This window comes from Desmodus rotundus, chromosome Y, assembly GCF_022682495.2.
Source record: "Desmodus rotundus isolate HL8 chromosome Y, HLdesRot8A.1, whole genome shotgun sequence".
Lineage (NCBI taxonomy): Eukaryota > Metazoa > Chordata > Mammalia > Chiroptera > Phyllostomidae > Desmodus > Desmodus rotundus.
In genome coordinates this window covers 6,158,361-6,166,642 of record NC_092332.1, presented here as the reverse complement: position 1 = coordinate 6,166,642, position 8,282 = coordinate 6,158,361, and positions in this window count along the sequence as shown.

Here is an 8,282-nt window from a genome sequence, read left to right as displayed (position 1 = left end):
GGATGAAATAGACTTAAATGATATATACAGAGCCTTTCATTCCAAAGAAGCAAAATACACATTCTTTTTGAACACACATGGAACATTTTCAAAGACAGACCACATGACAGGACACAAAACAAGCCTCAACAAGTTCAAGAAAATTGAAATCATATGAACCATTTTTTCTGACCTAAAACATAGAATGGACTGAAACTAGAAAAAAATATCAAGGTAACAACTCAAAACACTCAAAATGATGGAGATTGAATAGCATGCTATGGAAAAGTGAATGGGTGAAAAATGAGATTAGGGAAGAAATCAGAAAGTTTCTGCAAACATGTGAAAATGAACTGACAACAATTTAAAACCTATGGGACACAGCAAACACAGTCCTGAGAGGGAAGTTCATAGCAATTCAGGCCTACCTATAGAGCATACAAACTTCTCAAATAATCAACCTAACCCTATGCCTACAAGAACTTGAGGAACAACAAAAAGACAACCCAGAACAAGAAGAAGGAAGGAAATAACCAAGATCAGAGCAGAATTAAATGACATAGAGACTAAAAGAACAATTGTAAGGATCAACGAATCCAGGAGCTGGTTCTTTCAAAAGATAAACAAATCAACTAGCCTTTAAGCAGACTCATCATGAAAAAAAGAGAGAGGAGAGGACTGAAATAAACACAATCAGAAATGAAAGAGGAAACACTACATTTGATACCACTGAAATACAAAGGATTGTAAGCAATTACTATGAAGAACTGTATGCCAGAACATTTGAAAACCTAGATGAAATGGGCACATTCCTAGAAAAAAATAAACTTCCAAAACTTAATGAAGAAGAAGCACAAAGCCTGAACAGACCAGTAACCCCTGAAGAAATTGAAACAGTAATCAAAAAACTCATGACACACAAAAGCCCTGGACCAGATGGCTTCACAGGAAAATTCTACAGAGCATTTAAGGGAAAGCTAACCCCATACTCCACAAATTATTTCAAAAAATTTAAGAAGATGGAGGACTCCAAAACTTGTTTTATGAAGCAAACATCATCCTAATCCCCAAACCAGATAAAGACATAACAAAGAAAGAAAAATTAAGGGCAATATCACTGATGAACATAGACCCTAAACTCCTCAACAAAATATTGGCACACCGCATCCAGCAATACATTAAAAAGATCATACACCATTATCAAGTGGGATTCATCCCAGGGATGCAAGGATGGTACATTGTTGGAAAATCAATAAACACAATACACCACGTAAACAAAAGCAAAGACAATACCACTTGATCATATCAATAGATGCAGAAAAACCATTTGATAAGGTACAGCACCACTTTATGATAAAAACCCTCAACTTAGTGGGAATTGAGGGAGCATTCCTCAACATAATAAAGGCCATATATGAGAGACCTACAGCCAACATCATACTCAATGAACAAAAACTTAGAGCTTTCCCACTAAGATCAGGAACAAGACAAGGATCAGGAACTCCCTCACCACTCCTATTCAACATAGTATTGGAAGTCCTAGCCACAGCAATCAGACAAGAAAAAGCAATAAAAGGCATCCAGACTGGAAAAGAGGAAATGAAACTGTCCCTGTTTGCGAATGACATGATAGTGTACATGGAAAATCCTAGCGACTCTGCCAAAAAACTACTCAACATAATAAATGAATTTGGCAAAAGAGCTGGATACAAAGTCAATACTCAGAAATCAAAGGCATTCCTGTACACCAACAACAAAACAGCAGAAACAGAAATCAGGAAGAAAGAAAGCCTCCCATTTGATATAGCAACAAGAAAAATAAAGTACCTAGGCATAAACCTAACAAGAAGGTAAAAGGCCTGTACTCAGAAAACTACACAACACTGAAGAAAGAAATTAAGGAAGACACAAACAAATGGAAGCATGTACCATGCTCATGGATTGGAAGAATTAATATCATCAAAATGGCCATAGTACCCAAAGTGATTTATAAATTCAATGCAATCCCTATTAAAGTACCTATGACATATTTCACAGATACAGAAGAAACATTTCAGAAATTCATATGGAACCATAAACAACCCCAAATAGCTGCAGCAATTTTGAGAAAGAAGAACAAAGCAGGAGGAATCACAATAGCTGATATCAAACTGTATTTCAAGGCCACTGTAATCAAAACAGCCTGGTACTGGCATAAAAACAGGCACATAGACCAATGGAACAGAACAGAGAGCCCAGAAATAAACTCAAGTCTTTATGGTCAATTAATATTCAACAAAGGAGTCAGAAGTATAAAATGGAGCAAAAATAGCCTCTTCAACAGATGGTGTTGGGAGATCTGGACAGCTATGTGCAAAATAATGAAACTCGATCACCAACTTACACCATACACAAAAATAAATTCAAGGTGTGTAAAAGACTTATATATAAGTTGTAACACCATAAAAACCCTAGAGGAAAACATGGGCAGGAAAATCTCAGACATTCCACGCAGCAACATCTCACAGACATGTCCCCTAAAGCAAGGGACATAAAGGAAAGAATAAACAAATGGGACCTCATTGAAATAAAAAGCTTCTGCATGGCTAAAGAAAACACCATTAAGATACAAAGAGAACCAACAGTATGGGAAAACAGATTTGCTAATGATACCTGATACAATGGCCAGATCTCCAAAATATATAAAGAACTCACATGACTCCACTTCAGGAACACAAACAATCCAATTAAAAAAGGGCAAAGGACTTGAACAGATGCTTCTCCAAGGAAGACATCCAGAGGGCCCAGAGACATATGCAAAGATGCTCCACATCAGTAGCCATCAGAGAGATGCCAATTCAAACCACAGTGGGGTATCATCTCACACCAGTCAGAGTGACCAACATAAACAAATCCACAAACAAATGTTGGAGAGGATGCGGAGAAAAGGGAACCCTAGTACATTGTTGGTGGGAATGCAGAGTGGTGAGGCCACTGTGCAAAACAGTATGGAACTTCCTCAGAACACTAAAAATGGAACTGCCTTTTGACCCAGCAATTCCACTGCTGGGATTATACCCTAAGAACACTGAAACCCCAATCCAAAAGAACCTATGTACCCCAATGTTCATAGCAGAACAATTTACAATAGCCATGTACTGGTAGCAACCTAAGCGCCCATCAGAAAATGAGTGGATCAGAAAACTATGGTATATTACACAATGGAATTCTATGCAGCAGATAGAAAGAAGGAGTTTATATACTTTGCAACAGCATGGATGGGATTGGAGAGCATTATGCTAAGTGAAATAAGCCAGGCTGTGAGGGACAAATACCATATGATCTTACCTTTAACTGGAACATAATCAATAGAAGAAAAAAGCAAACAAAATATAACCAGAGACATTGAAGTTAAGAACAATCTAACAATAGCCGGGGAGGGTGGGGGGGACAGTGGGAAGAGGGGATTATAAGAACTACTATAAAGGACACATGGACAAAAGCAAGGGGAAGGGTGGAGGTGGGGGAGGGAGGTGGGTTCAGCTGGGGTGGGGTGGAGGAATGGGGAGAAAAGGCATACAACTGCAATTGAATAACAATAAAAATAAAAATAAAAATAAATTAAAAAAATAATTAAAAAAAAAGAAATATATGTTTATCAAACCTTGCTGGTACAGCTGTTAAATAATCATGTTCTTTTTTAAAAATTGGTTGTTCAAATATAACCAGAGACATTGAAGTTAAGAACATTGTAACAATGAGCAGGGGGGTGTGGGGAGGAGACAGTGAGGAGAGGGGATTACAGGAACTACTATAAAGGACACATGGACAAAATCAAGGGGGAGGGTGGAGGTGGGGGAGGGAGGGGGTTTCAGCTGGGGTGGGGTGGAGGGATAGGGCGAAAAGGCACACAACTGTAATTGAATAACAATACAAAATTAAAATTTAAAAAATTGGTTGTTCAAGTACAGTTGTTGCCATTTTCACCTTGCCTCCCACTTTTAAAACTACCCCTTTTGTTTTTGTCCATGTGTCCTCTATACAGGTTCTTTAATGGCTTTTCCCCTATTATCCTCCTTTCCGTTTTCACTGGTTACTTTCAGTTCAGTCTTAGTTTCAATGTCTCCAGTTACATTTTGCTTGCTTGTTTGTTTTGTTGATCAGGTTCCATTTATACATGTGATCCTATATTTCTCTTTCACCACCTGGCTTATTTCACTGATCATAAGGCTCTCCAGTTCCATCCATGCTGTTGGGTTGGGTAGGAGCTCCTTCTTTCTTTCTGCCACATAGAATTCCATTGTGTAAATGTACCATAGTTTTTGGATCCACTCATTTGCTGATGGGCACTTACATTGCTTCCAGTACTTGGCTATTGTAAATTGTGCTGCCCTGAACATTGGGGTGCATAGGTTCTTTTGGATGGGTGTTTCAGGGTTCTTAGTGTATAATCCCAGCAGTGGTATTGCAGATGAAAAGGCAATTCCATTGTTAGTTTTCTGAGGAAATTCCATAGTAAATAAGCAGAATCTTAAGGTCTGTGCAGATTTTACTAAATGCTATTTTTGCTAAATTCTACAGGGTAGCATGGTAATATTTGAATATTGGCTGTAAACAGGATGAGCCTGACAGGAATTCCCTGGGATAAATGTATCCAACTGCAAATAAGAAATCAAATGAAAGTAACCAAATAGTGTGTAAGCAATGCCTAAGCCTCTCTCCTGCAAATAAATAAAACTGCTTAGGGACAATGGTATCTCCTTCCTGAACACCTTGAGTTCTGGTGAATACGGGGTTCAGTAACATAGCCACACACATAAAAGTACTTTTGGGCCATTATTCTACAGGGTAAAATAGTTAACTCAAAATAATTCAAAGAGTTTATTGTAAAAGCCAAGATTGGAATTTATTGAAGAGAATAGAGAAATAAATATCTGTGACTCTGGGTCAGTCAAACCATTCTTATTTAAGCACTAAAGAACCACAAATGACAAAAGAAAAATAAACTGGATAGTCATTAAGTTGTTACAGAAAAAACCCTCTGCCACTTGGGATCTTCTGTTCTTTGGTTCTCCAGTCACCCTGACCCCCTCCACCACCCCTGGCTGATAACTGTGGCTCTCAATGCCAGAGTTTGGTAAAAATAATGGAGCTATTTATTCAAAAATTACACAGGTTTAGAATAATTTCAGATTATCAGCATTAAATCCTAAAGTCCCTTTAAAACACACTCTCACACCCACACACAGACACATACACAGTCCTGCCTGCCTTGTCAAACCAGGCCAGTCAGGGGTACTGTATGTTAGGAAAAGAAAATAGAAGTCTGTGGCTCAGGTAGCCTCCTGTTCTTAATCCCAAACTGCATCCTTATGGTGGGCTGCATCCCTTCTGAATCCTTTCAAACTACGTGGCAAGTCCTTGCACTGATTCTACATGGGAAAGAGGCTTCTTCTTTCCTATCATCTTGGTGAAGAGGCCTGCACAGGTGCTACATCCTGCTTTCTGCTTCTTTCTAAGCTGTGTGGTCAGGACAGTCCCCTCTCTTCTCCCAAACCACATGGTTAAACATCAGCATCGCTGCTGAGACTGGCTCTAAATTCATTTCCCACTTCTCCCACACTCAGTGACACACCTGCTGGTAGTCTGGTTTCTTCTGCATTTCTTAACTGGCATTGTTAGTCCCAACAAGTGGGGCCTCATGATGTAGAAGCTGCTTCCAAGCCTCCACATCTCTCTCCTCTTTCACAGGCAGGCACAGAAAGCACCTCTGGCTACAAGGCATCACAGGTTAAAGTCATGCCCACCTCCCTGGCTCTGGGCCCAGCCAGAGCTTTTAACATTAAAACACTGGTCAAGTTCTTCAGATATGCAAACTAGCTCTCAATAACACTCATCATCCAAGCGACAGCTTTGGGGGTTTTCTCCATTTGGGGTTATTTCTCCATTCTGGCTTAGTGCCCCATTACAAAATTACAATTTGTATTTCAAAGGACATCATTACACAAGTAAAAGACAATCCACAGGATTAGAAAATAAGAATGAAATGATTCTATTGTAACAGAATCATTTAAATTACTTACAAGAACTAACATTTAAATAACTATACAATTTAAAAGTGGGGCAGTAATTTAGAATACACATTTACTCACAGGAGTTATACAACTGGCCAAGAAGCACATGAAAAGATAATCATAATAATTATTAATTCAGAAAATGCAAATCAAAACTAATTGCCATGCTAATAAGTCAGATAATAACAGTATTGTTAACAACCTCAAGGGGTTCTGACTCACAGTATTCCTTTCACAAACAATACGTGGTTGTGGGTGGATTACTTTATTTACTTGCAGCAGATAAGGAAGAGTAAAAGTTTGCAAACTTTCCTCTTCCCCAAAAGTCACTGATTACATGTGGGACCCTACAGGGCACTCAGTACTCAGTTAATTTCCTGTAATTTCTTCTTTTGCAGTTAGCTGCAGTTATCCCACTCATACACCTACCAAGGTCATCCTGTTTGCAGCTGATTTGGAAAATATTTTGTTACATTTTTACATTTAGCAAGAATAGCATTTAGTACCTGCGTTTAGAAAAGCTCAGACCTTGAGATCCTGGCCTACTTAATGGTCATGAGGATGGGGAAATTAAACTGATTTACACACTTCATGGGAATTAAAATGATGTAGATACTTTGGAGAATAGTCTGACCATTTCTTAAAAGTTTTTTAAAGTGTTTTATTTATTTATTTATTTTTACAGGGGGAAAGGAGGGAGCAAGAGAGGGACAGAAACATCAATGTGTGGTTGCCTCTTGTGTGCCCCCTACTGGGGACCTGGTTCACAACCCAGATTTGTGCTCTGACTCAGAATCAATTTGGTGACCCTTTGGTTGGCAGGCATGCATTCAATCCAGTGAGCCACACCAGCTGGGGCCGTTTCTTAAAAGTTTAAACATCGAATTATCAAATAACCCAGTAATTCTACCTGTACTGCACACCCGATAGATATGATAACATACATACACAGAAAACCTGTATGCAAGTTTTCTCATAACATTCTTTATGATAGCTAAAAGTAGAAACATTTCAAATATTCATGAATTGATTAATGACTAAACAATGTTATATATTTACACAATTAAATATTATTCAGTTATATGAATAAAATTCTGATTTGCACACATAAAATGACTTCTAATTGTTAAAATAGTATATTTTGTTTAGTTGTGATGTTGCCACATGGCTAAACCTTGAAACATTATGCTAAGTGAAAGAAGCCAGAGACAAATTAAGAATGCAGACACATGTTGTGTGATTCCATGAGATGTCCACAATATTCAAATCTGTAGTGTCAGAAAAGTATATTAGTGGTCAGGAGGTGGTAAGTGACTGCTAATGAGAATAAATTGGGTTTCTTGTTGAGGTGGTTGTTAGCAGGGTCAGTGGTGTGGGCTGTGAAAGAATTCACAAAGAGAAGAATGGTGCTATTCCTAAGGGAAAAAAAGGGCTAGGTGTTGAGATATGTAATAGCACCAGCACTAGGACATCAGCAGTCAGGGCTTTGAGTTTTTGTCTGGTAAGTGGGGTGGTCTTTAGAGCAGGATGTTTCAGTTGGGCTGTAACTTGTTTCAATTTTATGGTTGGGTGCAGGGTGTGGTTGTCCAGTCATTGTGTCATGGGTTCCTAGAGCCTCTGCATGTTCACAGTGCTTCCAGAAATTTTTTTATCCTGTGGATAAAGTCTCAAAAATGATTAGGGTCAGTCATGCTTGGGGGTCTAGCCAGCTCTTGGAAAGAGGGCCTGAGAAAGTGGCTTTTGTCCTTTTATCAAGTATAGCATTGAAACAATATTAAAATCAGACAGTAAACTTTAAAGCAACAATTTCTTCTCAAGTCCCTTCAGAAGTAACAGTAACAGTTAATATTTCAAAGAATGAATGAATACTTCCTAAATTTTATAATTTATAAAAAATATAGAGAGGATAAGAAAGCACCACAAATGCATTTTACAAGTGTGAAGTTGATTCTAAGATGTCTGGAAAACAGAAAATTATGGCAAATTTGCTTATTAATATGTAAAATTACATAAATAAAATCAAGGACAGATAAGTTTAAAAGCTTGTTTTAAAATAAAACCTCATTAATGAATTAGAATTTTTTTGAGAAATAAAAATGAGAGTTCTGCATCAGAAAAGTTACCATTCTGATTTTATCCTTTTAAAGAAAAATGTAGAAATACCAAAAAACAAGTGGCAGGCTCAGAAGTCCCTCCAAACCAGGCTTTCCTGAGGGTGATAACCAGACCAGTTTATTGTTTTGGCCCAGA